The 16,141-nt window shown below is 43.0% G+C and overlaps 1 protein-coding gene across 2 annotated transcripts in view; it reads left to right on the top strand.

Moving 5' to 3' along the window:
- The first annotated feature begins 5,086 nt into the window (after nucleotides 1-5,086).
- Nucleotides 5,087-16,141, top strand: part of CNOT2 (CCR4-NOT transcription complex subunit 2) — a 93,120-nt gene continuing 82,065 nt past the window's right edge. Inside the window, exon 1 of one of the 2 annotated variants that reach the window (XM_052668970.1) lies at nucleotides 5,087-5,227. The gene's annotated coding sequence lies outside the window, so the exon portion shown is untranslated. The remainder of the gene's footprint in view (nucleotides 5,228-16,141) is intronic. The other variant, XM_052668971.1, reaches the window with a different exon arrangement.

The raw sequence follows: 16,141 nt of genomic DNA, 5'->3' as shown, positions 1-16,141 counted from the left end.
CATAACATAATCAGCATGAAGACAGAGGATCTTGGAACTACTGTTCACATTTTAATCACAAGAACAACTTCATGTTAGAAGATCATTTTCTTGCAGATGATTAATCCAGCTCAGAACATTGCAGGGCTCTTTCTGATATCTGCTTTCAAAATATACATTAGGATCACACAGTTTTATGCCTAGGATCTTCCTATTTAATACAATCTTGCAGTCAAGACAAATTTTCCCTTCCTCTGATGCCGACATAACATTTCATAACTAGATTTATCATACAGTGCATAGAAGAGAGACCTTCCTGCGTATTTTCCAAACAGAGGTCCTGAGCAGAAAATCTTCGTGTTTCTGCTCAAACTTGCTTTTTAATGCACACCTCTGAAATATGGAGAAGGAGTAACACCAGGGCTTCCTTTTGAGAATGTGGCTGCATAAGGAAGGATATCCTAGCTTGCATGGAACATCCCAATGCATACCCTTGGGGCACCTTTCCAGGTACCAAGTGGTTCCTTCTCTGCACTGATGTGCTGTAGGGATGGAAGCATATTCTAGAGTGATTAATTTTTAGATAGCTGAAGGCAGTGATGAAACGGATCCTATCCCTGGTCTTCAAGTTTATCTGACCTAACATCAAAGGATAAGTATGAAAAGTAAAATATGTTTGAGTACCAGGTGCCAGTATCTATGATAATGTATTGTTTCAACTATGACTGGGAAGCAGCATTTCACTGTTGTGTGGTTATAAGGGCTGTTGCATCCCCCACTGACTTGCTGTGAGCATTGTTTACCAGCTTGAACCCACAGCGCTGCCTGGGCAGTCATGCTCCTTTGCATCTGCTGTTCTGCACACTGGCACCTTACTTGAACTAGTATTGGGCTCCCTGCACCCTAACTGGTGGGGCAGTGAAGAATTTCTTCATGAGAGGATGGTCCATCCATCCCAAGCATCAGGATGGGTGGAGTTCTCACTCCTGCAGGTGTTTAACAGACATGTAGACATGGCACTGAAAGACACAGTTTAGTAATGGATTAGTGATCTTTTAAGTCAAGATATTGGTTCAGTGTCATGTTCTTGAAGGTCTTTTCCAACCTAGATGATTCGATGATTCTATGATAGTGGAACCCTCTGGCTGTGGGCTGGATGGCAGATTATGGTGGTGCATGTTATAGCAAGCAAGAAGAGTGGCATGACGTTGAAAGAAAAGTCATGCTAAAGGAAGTGGGTGTCTGGTCCCCAAGAACCATGTCTAAACATAAAAGTGAGAACCAGCACACACCTGAGTGGGACAGGCTGTACATACATAGCCAGCTTACTTCCAGTCCTTACATATTATGGTACTTAATAGCTAGAGAAAAACAGGTCCAGGTGGCCCCTCAGAGCTGTGTGGACTTGGTCATCTTCTAAATTGCTCAGTCACTCACTGTGTGAGTAGCAAGATACAATAGCCTTCTATATTACAAGTTCAACTTGATCTGCTGAGGTACAGGCACATACATATCCACTTCTGACAGTTCTGTTGCAGAGGAGATAACTTCTGAGAAGGATGAAGAAAACAGCTTCATCCTGTAACACCATGCAGTCAGAGTTCATTTGTTGTGCTCATTAAGACTTAACTTAGGGGAAAGTTTGCCTGTCAAACATGAAACACTGTCAAAAACCAGTGAACAGAATTCAGCACTTTTCAGATCCCCAGATTCTGTTCCCTTGCCTAGCTGAGACCTGTCGTAAGTGAAATTAGTTCTTTTATCTTAGATCTTGTGATTGCTTTCCCCAGGCTGCTGGTTATATATTTACTGAACTTTTTTTTTTTTACAAAGCCATTGTATTAGCTCTTACTTCCTAGCTTAAAATCAACTTTTAATTATGACAGTCTTAAACACATCAGTTTATGTTTTTATCAGTAGGAAATGAAGCTTAGAAGAGAGACTGTTCAGTGTCATCCATTCATATTGACTGCATCAGCTGATCACACGGAAAAGTCATGAAAAAAACAACTCAGCAGCACTCCACACATAAACCCACCCCAAATAAAACACTGTATTTTAATATAAATTAATAGTTTCAAATAAGAAACAAACCTCCTGAGCAGGCAGCTCTCCAATGACCGCCTGCAGAAGCACTGGACTCCACTCCTGAGAGCTGAGATTGGATGAGTTTCCCTGTCACCAACTCAACAACTGCTCCCCAGAGATGATCTTGCTTGCTGATGTCAGCACCTTCTTGGGCACGTATTTCTGTTTCTCTAGCACTTCCTCTTCTTTGGAAAATATATTCTCAGCTGTATCATTATTATCTTTTTCTTAATAGGTATCTCTGATGCTTGATTGATCTGCCTGCTTACTAGCACTACGGCAGAACTCTTAGTTACCATACAGCACCATGAACAATCTTATTTTTAAAAAACCTTACATTTTGGTTCCATATTATTTTACAGAATTGGCAGATTTAATTTTGAACATGGTATATTTTTAAAATCAGATTGGGATAAGACAGACACACCTTTATTTTTGTGTTAAAGAAATATTTAAAAAAAATCAAATAGGCTGTGTTTATTAAAAAAAGAAAAAAAGGAAAAAAAAAACCCACCAAAAAACAACTGCTGTGTTCTTCTAAGGCAAAGATTAATTCTTAGCTGTGTAGTAACCCCATGGTCTTGCTCCAAAGAATGCAAACTGACATACATTTGAACATCATGTAGCAAGGAAGACATCTGTGTAAAGCTCCCATTCCCAATTTATGAGTGCTATACAGTTGTGAATTCAGCAGAAATCAGAAAACTCTGAAGAGGTTTTTCACTCTTGACTAATTAAATGCATCCTGCAGTCAAGGAGCATTACCTTCTAGTTCTGTCTGTTTCTGTCAATGGGCTTACATCCTAGTTTGTGAAAGGAAAATACAGCCTGGTTTGCCATCACTGCAAAGCTGCTGCACTGTATTTGCTGCTCCAGAGGAATACTGCAGTCTGGAGATGGAAAGATTCTTGATGCGCTCCAATGTGCTTTTTGGTTGTATCTGAAAGTGACCCACAATCCTGCCTATTCATCTAGTTCTGCCTCCATTCAGGGCTGAGGATGCTGGTCTTATTACAACAAACAAAACAATTAGAACAAACCACCCACCAAAAACAAAACAAAACAAAACAAAAACAATTCACCAACAAAAAATGGGGAAAAATGTTTAATTAAATGATACAACAAGTAACAAACAATATCTGATTGTAGATGAGGATTGATACAAGGAAGTCAGACTACACAAGGTTCAAAATGGATGGGGAGCGTCCATATATGATCAGCAGCCATTTAATTAAATGAGTTCAGAACACCTCTTCAATTAAACAGGTGCAATGAGGCAAAACAGGCCTCACCGCCATAGAAAAATATATCAAGTCAAAAGTAGCCAATGTAGGAACACAGCACGTACAGCCTAATACATTCTCTTTATCAGCTTCAGAGATTATTTTGAAGCATTAAAATGCTAGCACTTACATTAAGAAAGCAAGCAAGGACAAAACAAGTTTTACTAACAGAATTCATGTCACAATTTATACAACCTGAGATTGCTACTTAGGCAACAAGATTGGTAATTAGGCTAACCAGCCTACAACATGAAAAATTACATTTTTTTTTCTAATATATTTTCTGGATCTGTTGAAGTTCAGAGGCTTTTTGTTGCCTAAATGCCAACTGATTTGCACGTGAACTCCAGTCTTGCAATGGACACAGAAACGCGTCCTCAAGGATGCACTGACAACGTAAGATTCTTAGCTTACTCACAAGAAATTCTTGGGTATCCTAAATCTTAAATTATAGATTCACACAATAATTTGAATTGGAAGAGACCTTTAAAGGCCATCTAGCCCAACTCCCCTGCCTTGAGAGGGATACCTACAGCTTATGACTTCTCTTTGGGAAATTTAACAAAAAATAGCTTTCTAAAAAGACACCATTAAAGTGTAAAGTGAAACATAATGCAATGCTTATAAATAAATGTCAAAGAGTTGGTAAGACAAAAGAAAAGCTTATTTAACATTGACTTGACACCTATGCTTGATTCATAGGCAGTGGCATTCAGAAGATGGTCTCCAGCTTAGGTAGAAGAGTGCTCTTCCAACTTCAGAAGTTTTTGACAGACACATCACCACAGGTACCAATGTTCCTTTGAAATCCTAGTGTTATGTAACCAACTGAATACTTATTGTTGTGTGAAACTCCCAAATCAAACTTGACTGGTAACAACTGTGTGAAGTTACTGAAAGAAGATGACGATTCCTGGCCAATTTTTTGTTTTCATTTTTCAACTTCATGATTATTTCCTAACAAAACAAAAAAAGAATTAGCATTAATGGATGGAGAAGCCAGTTGACAAATATCATGGGCCACAATCTGTAAACACTTGCATACAGGCTTAGCTTTGGTACTGTTCATTGTCTCATTGACTTCAAAGGGATTATTTACATTATGCGCGTTTTGTGCATCTGCATTTGCTGTACTGGTCCCACATGTGATATCACCACGTATTTTCACAGTGATAAAAAACTCCAGTTGTATCATCTAGGTAACTCATCCATTTTAATCATAATGCAGGCAGCGAAGCCTGCGTGTCCACCATGACCTCGCCAATACAGGAGACTGAGACTTTCACATAATTTCACTCATCAGGTCGGTGGTTCCGGACCTAGACACCTCTCAGGCCATCCCACATCTCCAGAAGAACCAGGACACGTCCTCTGCACTCGTCACCAGGCCATGCTGCTCCCCCAGGAGTATGTCTGCGTGACCCCCCGGCGCTCCGGCCTGCACAAGGGGCGAAGGACCCAGGGCAGCGGGGCCGCCTCTGCCCTCACAAAATGGGCGCCGAGAGCGGCAGCGGCGCAGCCCCGCGTTCCCGCCCGCCGCAGGCCCGGCGGAGAGGCGCGGCAGCCCCGCGGCCTACGTGCCCCGCCGGCCCCAGGCGCAGGGCCGCGTCTCCCGCGGGAGGCGGAGGCAGCGCGGCGGAGCGGGCCGCACTTCTCCTTCCCCCTTCTTCTCCTCCTCCCGTCCCCGCAACCCCGCGTCGCTCCGCAACGCCGGGCGGCGCGCCGCTCTCCCCGCCCCTCAGCGCCGCAACGGGCCGAGCGGCGGCGGCGGCGGGGTCACGGCGGCGGCCGGGTCAGAGGGTAAAGGTTGCTCCCCCAGCATCCTCCGTGCTGGATACTCAGCCATCTTGGATCCGCGGGACAAGAAAATTCATGCGGTGAGTCCGGCCCCGGCCGCCCCCTCTCCGACCCCCACTGCCGCCCCGCTCCCCGCCGCAGCCCTCCCGCGGCCTGATGAGGGGGGGCCCGGCGGCGGTGCGGCCCTCGACGGGTCTCCGCAGGCCCGGGGCCGTCCCGCCGGGTTTCCGTTTGCTTTTGTCTCCGAGGGGAGCGGGGGGGACGCGCGGCGCCCGAGCCCGGAGCGCGGCCGCAGGCCCGGCCCTGTCCGCCGCCCCCCGTCCTTCTCCGCGGCCGGCGGGGGCCGCCGGGAGCCGCTCCGTTCCCGCCCGAAGCTGAGGCCCGGCCGCGCTCGGGCCCCGCATCCTCCGCGGCCGTCGCTCCGCCGCCGCGGCCCGCTCGGCCCGTTCGGGACGGCTCCCGCCCGCCGCCTCTCTCCCTCGCCGGGCCCGTTCGAGGGCCGCGCGGCCTCCGTTCCCCCTAGCACTCTCCCCCTCGCCGCCGCCGCCGCAGCCTCCCGCCGGGCCCGGCGCTGGTGCGGCCCGGCCTGTGCTGCCTGCCGCCGGGTGCCGCCGGGCCCCGCTGCCGGGCGGCGCCGTGCTGCCGGGGTGGCCTCGCGGCCTGCGCCGCCGGGCCTCTAGCGAGTCCCCGGGAGAGGAACGGGGTGAGCCGGGGATACCGTCGGCCTGCTTCCTTTTACAAATTACATTTTTTTTTTCTTTTTTTTTTTTCCTTTTTTTTTTTTTTTTTTTTTTTGCGTGCGTGCGCCTTTTACGCTCTCCTCCTGGTGGCGGTTAAGGTGATGTGTAAACAGGTTCTGGTATTCCCTCAGACGTGTTGGTAAAACAAACTTGAAAAGGAACGATCCCCTGCAAGAATTTGCCTCCGTGCACGGTGTGATCGGTCCGGCCTGGGGGGACACAGGGCGGTGGGTCGGGGTGGGAGCCTGCAGTGTGATTTGTGGGGCTGCAGCTGTGTCCCTGACAGAAGCAGGGGTTTGCTTGCACGTACTGCAGGTTGGAATTCCTGTGTTGTTGGTGGTGGTGGTTTCTTTGTTTGCAATTTGTTTTCTTCAATGAAGTTGGAGGTAACTTTGTTTTGGAGGTTCTCTAATGTGAGCTGGTGAAAACGCGGTGTTAGGCATGGAGCAACCATAAGGCTGTTTTATCAGAGAACTTGTTTCCAACTTTGCACAGTGTTATCCCTAGAAGATAATCAGAACTGTCTGTGTCTCACTCATGTTCACGCGTGTGCATATGCGTGAAACTCGCACAGGTGAAGGTGGTGTTTCTCCTCCCCTGCACACTGTACCCTGTGGTGCTGGGGGCTCTGTGAGAGCCCCTTGGCCTGGGGAAGGGAAATTGAGATGCTCAAACTGCTGTCGCAGCACTCTGCAGGAATCCTCGCCTTTCTGGAAACTTGGATTTGTTTCAGGCTGTTAAAACTTGTAAAGACCTGCAGCAGAGTAATTGTTTAGGTTTGCATTGCAAAGGCATCTCTACTTGGACCTGTATGGGTTGTTAGGTGTGCACTGGGATACTTGGAGTTCTCTTAAAATAGTGTTTTAGTGGAACATAACTTGCAAGGTCCAGTTTCATAATCTTTAAAGCTGTGTTCAGTGCCCCACTCCAACTGATGGTGAGAATTCAGCTGGCATAAAGAACTTCAAGGTGTTAACTGCTTCTAATCTTAGGAAGGGATTTGAATACTTGATACTAGGATCTGACCCACCTGAACTTGTAAGTGTGTTTCTGTTTCACTTTCAGGAAGCTGTTGATAAGAGTTTGCTAGCAGGTAAATCTGCTCTGTGCTTTTCTTCCAGAAAGGTAATGTCACTCTCAAAATCATCATTAATACTATTACCCGTCTGTGGGTGGATTCTACCAGCAGTGAAAGCAAAAACCCTTGGTTAAGAGCTAGCAAGAAAACACCAACCATTGAAATTTATTAAAGGTGATTTGAGTCCTCTTTAAAAGAATCTAATTGTAGAGAATTAGTATTCACTGGGAAGAATAGGATGGTTAAGGTGTTGTCCCTTGGCTGCATGATGGCACCTGGAAGCCTTGGTGTTCACGTCAGCCCTAAAGCTGTGCGTTCGTCTCAGGCAGCGGTAGCTTTCATGGACTATTTTTGCTGTATTTGCTGTCCTTCTAAATGTATTTCTGGCTAGACAGAAGTTGGAAACTTTATTGCATTTTGAGCCTCCGTTGTGTGGTTTTTGTATTTCTGCACTGGTGCAAGGGCCAGGCTGTGCTGTGACCATTGCGGGGTTTGTAACCTCGCTGTACTTTTGAACCAGTTGTGTGCCATAGCGAGGAGGCACAAAATATTTTCTAGCAGAGCTGTTGAAGACTCCAGAAGTTGAGCATAATTTAAAGAACACTCTTAGATAAAATAGATGTTGTTTGCACCTGCCTTTTTGACTCATCTGGAAACTTAAGGGAAACGTTGACTTGCTTGCTTTGTTATGGGGTGCATAGGAAGTGCACCTAAGCTCCCAGTCTTTGTTCTCAGGTAGGTTCTGCTACTTAACTTCTTTGGGGTTATCTCTTCCTTTAAAGCTATAATGTGGTTGAATACAGATTTCAAAGGTACTTAATAAGAAAACAAACAAAAACCTTGTTCATATATAAATAGAAAAATTCTCAACTTCTTGGCAGAATCCTTGCCATATTTGTTGTATATTTCACAGAATCACATTTCTGAATGTTAGCTTAGGTACAAACAGGCAGAAAGCTTCTATAGAATCACAACACCATTATGTCAAAGTAGTGCTTTGGGCACAAATTTAAAGGATTACCCTCTAAATGATAGTTTTGAAATTATTTTTATTATGGTTATAAATAGTAAAAATTATACACAAATGGCAGTACTTCTTGACAAAAGGCACGAAAGTCAAGTGGGATTGATTTTACTTCATCTGGGTTTTTGAGGTGCAAGTAAGTAAATTTAAAAATAAACAAAAAAGTAAACATTCTTCTATGTAGCAGAGACCTGTTTTTCTTTTTTTCTTGAAGTTCATCCCAATGTATCAGAGCAATTCCAACAACCTGTTTCTCTTGTTCTTTCCCAAATAGGATTCATTGTCTTTCTTTTCATTTTCTTAGTTTGTTTTCTGTTGTGCTTCAGCACCTACATTCTGTGTTCGTGTGTTGCACTGGTCTCCTGCCCTGGGTTCCTGTAAAAACATACGAACAACTGAAACTTTGTGGGTAGTCTCATTGACTTAAAAGCACCCGCTGGTGTGCTGACAGTTAACCTCTTAACATCAGAGCTTTCAGGGCAGAGGCTGGGATGTTGACAATTCAGTCTACTTTTATGGAACATTGTAACAGTGTAGAAGGGGTTGTGTCCAATGAAGTTATTGTGCAGTGGGTTGTTTGGAGTTTTCCTTATTGAAATTTGTTCTCAGAGGTGTTTGTGTTCCAAACGTATGTTTCCATGCTAATCGGTAAGAGATTTCTGTATTGGAATTACAGTCGCTACGCTTTTATTTCAGCAATAACAGAAGACTGTGAACTTTTCAGATTGCTTTTAATTTATGTTGTATCTCTCATTTATACTGTTATGCTGAAAGTTGCATGTGGTATGGTGGTAGTTGGTGTTAGCTCAGAGCTGAGCTACTTCCAGCCCCAAATTGGGATGGAGATGACCCCCTGCCCCAGGAGGGTTCTGGGCCCCCTGTGCTGCCCTCCCTCAATTTGCCTTGAGGTAGCCTTGGTGATCAGCAGTGCTACAGGAACATGGGTGTTACTGTTCCCTTTTGGCTTGCTCTGGTATCTGACCACTCTTTACAAAGTGTAATATGTTTAAAACTTGACATAATCAAGAATTTTTTCAGACACATCCTTCTTGTGGTGAGCTGTGTTGCGAGAGTTGTACTTATTGATGAATTTCTGATCAATGCCGTAGTTTCCTTCTGCTTTCCATCATGGTAATATTTTCAGCATCATCCTGTACCCCATCTCACAATTCTTTTTGATTGCAGTCAGTAACTTTCAAAGCGTATTCAAGGCTCTACCTTCAAATTCTTTGTGCGTCTCAAATAAGCAATGGGTGGACGTAGGAGTCTTAACTGTAAAAAGCTATAGTTTATTTAAAATGAAAACCATTATAAACACTGCTATGTTTGTGGGAGATAAAACGGAAACTGGTGCTTGGTGTGACTCCCACTGAGCAGACAGAGCGGTGAGGGCTGAACAGTGGAGGTAGGGAGTGCTGTCTGTGTGTCGGAGTTACCCCCAAGGTGATGTGTGAGAGGTAAGTAATGGAACCCATTTCTAGCTGAGTTCTGGTTTGGAGCACTGGGATAATGCTTTCCTGCATTTTACGTGGTTGGTTCGAGGGTTCTGTGGAGCTAGATGCCAGCAGTAGTGTTAATGTATGTACTTAAAGTAATGTTTGTGAACGCTAAATGGTCCTATACTAAATTCCATAGGTGGCTGTTGTGTTCTTTATCCTTACACATTGCAGAATTTTATGTTAGTGACATTTTTTCTTACTATCTAAAGGCTCTTGAAAACAAGAGGTTTCTAGGCACCGAAAAGAGATGGTGTGACTAATTATATTAAAGCAACTGCAACAGTTACAAACTATGAACTCTTGCTGGTAAGTTTTGTAGGCAACTGCTTGGCAAACAAGTTTTTCTAAGGCTGTCGTGGTAACACTGACAATGATAACATAGCATTATCATACATTATCTTTTCTTTCTAAGGGTTGTCTGAAGATTCCTGTCCTAGAGCAAAGTAACTCATGCTTTTATCGATGGACTGTGCATTTGTCATATAGCTATATGACTGTATGAGGTTTTTCCTTCAAGTTTCAGTGGAACGCTATTTTTCCATCTTCAACTTATTAGAATTTCACTTTGTTTGAGGCACTGATTATTCTTTGTATCTATTTTTAATACATTTTCCACATTCTAATTTTGAGAACCATTCTTGCAAAGGAAGTGTTGCCAGGGAATTAAAAAGATGGGGGAAAAAAGGGAATGCCAACTTGTCTTCCATTGCCTTGGTGTGTAGGGGACTCGCTGATGTGCTCGGTGTCTTCCACTATTGGGTAGTGATGTAAGTGCTGAGGAAGTTGCATACAAATGTTAAAGCAGAAAATGAGCTGTGAAGCAGGTTATCTTATGTAATGACCCAGTAGGCTAAGGAGTACATAGAAGTGGGTCTTTTCTCTTCTGTAAAGCATATGCCATACTTTGGAGAATGGAGAAGAGCAAATCAGAAAGGTTTTCAAACAGAAGTCAAAACTGCATGGCTCCAGTGTTTGAAGGGCAGAAGAGGTGATGAGCAATTCTGAACGCTGGAAGTGTCTTGTATAATGTTGTGCTCACTTGTAGGATTGTTTGCAGTAAAAAAAAAATAATATTAAATGTTTTAGGTTTCTGAATTATTTGTTGACTTTCTTGTGATGCCAGTACTGTTGTTGATACCTGGCTGTGTGATGTAGTTTTTGCAACGTGTCAAAAGCATCGTCAGAAAATACTTTCAGTATTTTGTACTGCAATCTTAATTTGTTGATTTATGTATGTGGTTGCACACTTCAAGTGAGCGAATTCAATATCAAACTTATTAAGATCAGCATTATACACTAGAATAAGTCAGTATCTTGTTTTATTTCATGGTGAGAATTTGAAGCACATTTGGATTCCTGTGCTGTTGTGGTATGGAGGTAACATTTTGGGGGAAACTTTCTGACCCTTGCAGACTGATGTGCTTTGGTAGGTAAAGAAGTGAGTTTTGTATGCTCTGATTCATGGGAATTCATAAGCTCTTATGTAAGAACTTGTATTGTGGGACATCACTGGGAACATAAGAAGTATTCAGAATTTCTTGGAGGGATGAAATGTAGTTTTAAAGGGATTGGTATTCTTCTGAGCTCTCCTTATGTCAGGTTGCTGTGTACCGTGGCTGTCAGCAGTGTGTGCTTTGACAAGTACTATTTTTCTTAATGATTTAATTAGGAATTTGCAAAATGTTGGCCTTATCCATGATCCTAATATTTTCTTTTTCTTTTTTTGTTTTTTGAAGGATATGTAACTCTAAAGGATGCCTTTCATGATTCTGGCTGATTCTTTTTTTTTTTTAGGGTCAGTTCCTAGTACTAAAATAAATTTGTTTTTATAGCAACAGCTTGGTAAGTCTCAGACTGGGATGCCTGGTTATGGGTCTGTTTGGCAAACAGGAGTGAGCCACTGTGAGGAGCCACCTGCAACTGTGCCTCACCATCAGTGTGTGTGCAGTCCTGCCTGCAGCAACGCTGGGCCCATATGTGCCAGGGTGTACCTGTGTCTGGTTCATAAAGCAGAACCTTTTTGTGAGGTGTGTTTTAAAGCTCAGTAGATGAAGCAGCATCATCTGCAGGCCGTGTTATTAATGTCATTAGCAAAGAGCCTGGAGGGGAATAGTGTAGGCTACGAGCAAAGAAACAGCGGTAGTAAAATCTGTTGATAGTAGGATGTGCTTAATGGATTGTTTCACGACTGCCTGCAAGAAATAAGGGAGTCAGTATTCAGGTGGGATGGTTTTGAAGAACACTGTGATACGTGACCATGAAGTTAGCTGTAATTTTACTTTATTTTTTAAATAGGTAACAATGAGAGGACTGTTGATAAGGAGAGCTGGTGAGCAAAGAAGAGCGAAGCTGGATGTAGGGAAATGCATGCTGATTTCATTCTGCAGTACTGTGCTTTTTTTTTTTTTTAAAAAAAAAAAAAAAAGGCAAACGTTGTAGAAGTTTTGATTCAGCTTTTCTCATTTTCTCTCTGATTTGTGGGATTGCTTCATTTGTCTGTCCCTCCCACTCAGCAGTGCGTGTGTAGAAAAGTGTATGTATGTATGTAAAGTACACATAGTTAACTTTTAACTCAGAAATTAAGCGTTTAACTTACATGCATGGAAACTTTCATCAGAAAGAATTAGATTTCAAAGTGTGGTCCTTCAAGCCTCATAAAATGTAACCGGGTACAGGAAGTGTGTCAGAATTATTGCAGCCTCTCAGAGAACTGCTCAGAGCTGATGTGGGACAGATTCTGCGGGCTGTGAGTACATGCAGACTTGCAGAGTGTCTGCACCACTGCTCTCTTCCCTGGAGCAGGAGGGAGTGAGAAAGTGACTTGTGAAGAGATGTGGAAAAAAGGGAAGGAAGTTGAGGGTCATCGTGGTGTGGGAGAAATATTAAGCAACAGAAGAAGAAAGCTGCAGGAAACCAGTTTTTATTAGTTCTGCCATTCCTAGAAAATGTCTGTGCTTAGGATCAGCAGGATCAGCTTTTTGGCGGATCCAAATGAACTTGCTTAGTCTCAGCTGGTTGGATATTTTGGGGGGATTGGCAGGAGAGAACTCCAATTGGAATCTCATCCCGTGCTTCAGCTGAGCAGTTGTTCTTTGTGTGCATTGATGTAACTGTCCGTGGCTCGGCAACAGATTCCAGTGCAGTACTTAATTTTGTAATGTGCTTCTAAAAATAAGCACCTAGTCTTATGTAACACCTCTTGTATTGTTAGCACCTAGAGGCTTCATCCCCACCGGCGCAGAGTGAAGTACAATTGCATCCTACCTGATTTTCTTCAACATGGATATTTACATCTGAAATATTTTCCCTGACAGTGACTGTGGCCAGACAGTACTTTTCCTTGTGTTTCAGGAATACCAACAACCTGGTTTGCACAGTTGGATGAGTTAGTCCCCTCCATTTGCTGTTCTGCAGTATCATTTTGGTATATCTGAGAGAACCACCAATTTGAAAGAGCTGTGTGGTACTTGAGACATTTCTTTCTATAATTTAAAGAAGCACGGTGGATTCCTGCTCACAGGTGCAAGCACTTCACAAGTTGCACTTTTTGAGGCATCTCACATAATCTGTCTCTGCAGTGGGACTGCAATGGTTATGAAAATGTGTGGATGCTACACATGTGAAAAGACAGTAATTGTATTAACACAGCTGTGATGACACATTTAAAATATGCTCAGGAGAAAACCTCAGGGTTTTGGTTTTTTAGTATTTCAGGTGACATTTATAATCAAATGGCATTATTCTCTTAGATATGGCATTATTCTGTTACATACTTGATGCCTCTTGCTGTAGCCTTAGCTATGCTCTCTTTAATGTGACATCTGTCATGCTTTTTGTGCCACTATTCCATTTTCAATTATGAATTGAATTCAGGTTACAAATAATGTGTTGTTAAATTAAATGATGGAATGCATCATATCTTGCTGACCGGGGGGTGGCACCTGTACAGAACAGACTTGTCATATGTAAATAATTTATGGGACAGGAATTGGATGTGTCAAGAATTACAGCTTTAGCAGAGCAGCTTGATTCTCATTTTTCACCACTTCTTGAAGCAGGTACTGTATTTTTATGTTAATAGCGCAGCTGGAACTACAGAGTAGAGGATCAAAAGTTGAATCTGAAAATATGAGACCAAAACAGAGAGGCATTTCTTAGTTGTTCTGATGTTGTATTTATAAAGTTTTCTATAGCGTTGTCTAGAGCCAGCACAAGTGCTTCATGTCATGAGGTCCCTCTCCTTCCCTGAGGGTTCCTGAGGTTCAGAGATGAGTAAATTGAAGAGGATCTGGGGCCGAAAGAAATCATTCAGTTTCTTCAGTAGCTCCCAATTTTAAGAAAAAATTGGGCATTGTAGATGCTTTTGGTGGTTGTTTTATCTGAGCAATTAAAGTAACTTCATTTCCTAGCAGTGTCTAGATCAGTGATTTGGGGCTTGGGAAGTGCTGTCAGCCCTCAGACATCTTTGCAAATCGCAGATGTCACCAGAACAGATTAAATAGAATAATTATAATTGTAATGCATGGTATTTATTGCACCAGTGGCCCGTGCTTCGCTCTGAAGGTTACCCTTGGTGATGTATGGATTGACTTTGTCCTTCCTGAGGCCAAACAGCATGTGTGTATATTTGGATGGATAGACGGGGCATTTCTGTGTGGATAGGTCTTACTTCTACATCACACTGTGATTGTTCAGTGGGAGGGTGGGCAGAGGCAGTATGTGCCAGTGTGCCGCCCAGTCTGTCGCCCTGTGCCTTTTCCAGTTGGCAGAGGATCTTTAGAGAACCCCCTTGTCCTCACCTGTGGGTTAGGGAAAAGCCCAGTGAACTCCGCACCTCCCTTTGTGAAGGCTTGGGGATGCCATCCCCTCAAAGCTTGGTGGGGAGGAAGGCCTCCTGTTCGTGGGGCCTGTCTGTGCCTCTGTGTGAGTGAGGAGCAGGGTGCCTGGCATCAAGTTGTTATTCAGCTTTGCTTCATTGATAACAAAGTTTCTGCCTTTTTTATTTTTTATTATTATTATGGGTTCTAGAAAGAGCTTTGGGGTGCGGGTGGAGGTGTTTATGTTACACTCCTCACACAACTTGCTATCAAAGTTCTAGATGTTTGTGGAAGATATTGTGGCCCTCACTTCCCTCCCTAAATTGGGTGAAACCATGACACATCAGTTTTCTTCAGTGGCTGTCCTTTTGAATTACAACCTGCAGAATGAATGGCTGGTCTTCTCATTGATTACTGTAGAGTAGGAATAAGCTGACATTCCTCTATCATTGCCCTTGCTGTAGCACTTCATAAAATTGTGTGGGAATGTTTTCATCTTTACAAAGTGTGGATATTTGGGTTGTGAACGTGTTTTCTGTGGAAACTCTTAGTCATTAATAATTGTGGTGACACATTAAAATATCTCTTACTGCAAAGGGAAAAATTGTGAGAGTGACAGATTTCACTTGGAAAGTAAGCTTCTGAAATCGGTACGCATTAAGAGCATTTTATCCTAATCCAGTTGTCAATGCTAAACACGAAAACTGAAACAGAAAAAAATGAATGGGGGGTCTTGCCTAACCAGTTATCCTCATGCTTTGTAGTGTCAAAGCCAGAAAACATCAAGTTTTGACTTGTTTAACCGAGCAAAAATCCCTCTGGTGTTGTGCTGCTTCTCTCTGAGTGCAGCTTACTGCTGTTATGCCCACATGATTATTATTTGCTTTTCTTCCTCTGAAGAACCACTTGGTGTTTTTCTCTTACAAGTGACAGTCCTCTCCTGTCAGGGTAACCATGCTGTCCTGGAATGAGATTGAGGGCTGCTGGTGAAATGGATTCCTTGTGGATTCCAAGGCAAGTTGTTGTTCAGTGCATGCCATCCACGTCCTGCTTTTGTTAGCAAACCTAACAAAACCTGACCTCTGTGGCCGCTGTAAAACTTGCAAAATAAAACTGGCAAAAAATCAGTGATACAGAAGACTTAATGACTAATGTAAATATTTCCCTTGAGACTCGTAGTGATACTTTGTAATTATCCCCGTGTTATGAGGAGTTAAATTGGATTTGGGGTTGATGCATGACATGTTAGTGTTAAAAATCTATATAACGCTGCTGAAGTGCTCATATATCCATTATGTATTCATTTTTTAATAATTACATTTTTTTTGTAACTTCAAACGTGCTTTGAAACTGTAACTATTAAAGATTTGCATTTTTTTTCACTTAGTGCAAGGAGCTTTAAATTGGTTTACTGTATGAACTGAGAGAGGAAGAGCTGTGTTCCTTGAAGCGTGATGAAGGTGCTCCAAGTGCGAGTGTATGCGTATGCTGCTATGAGCTTAATTTGTATATGAAGATGAGCGTTTTAGGTAAACACCAAAGACTTCAGCTGCCCTTTTATTTCTATCCTGTGTTCTCAGAAGTTCTGTGTCCTTTTTCTGCCTTCTGTAGTCTTCTGTGTGGTTTTCTTGTGAGGTTGTTGTGTTGGTTTTTGTTGTTGTTTTTCTTTTCTTCATCTTCTACCTTTTTATTCTTCGTCACTTCATCACTTCTACCATCCTTAACTGCAATTTGAGATTGAAAAGCAATGTTTTGGATTCTTCTGTTGTTCTTCCTCATGCATAGTCTCTGTGTTGTTACGTTGTAAGGTCATAAACTGGGAGGGACGTAGTGTAC

The sequence above is a fragment of the Tympanuchus pallidicinctus genome, unplaced genomic scaffold (assembly GCF_026119805.1).
Source record: "Tympanuchus pallidicinctus isolate F22 unplaced genomic scaffold, pur_lepc_1.0 scaffold8, whole genome shotgun sequence".
Lineage (NCBI taxonomy): Eukaryota > Metazoa > Chordata > Aves > Galliformes > Phasianidae > Tympanuchus > Tympanuchus pallidicinctus.
Note: the sequence above shows the minus strand (reverse complement) of the source record. Positions and strands in the feature narration are given on the sequence as shown.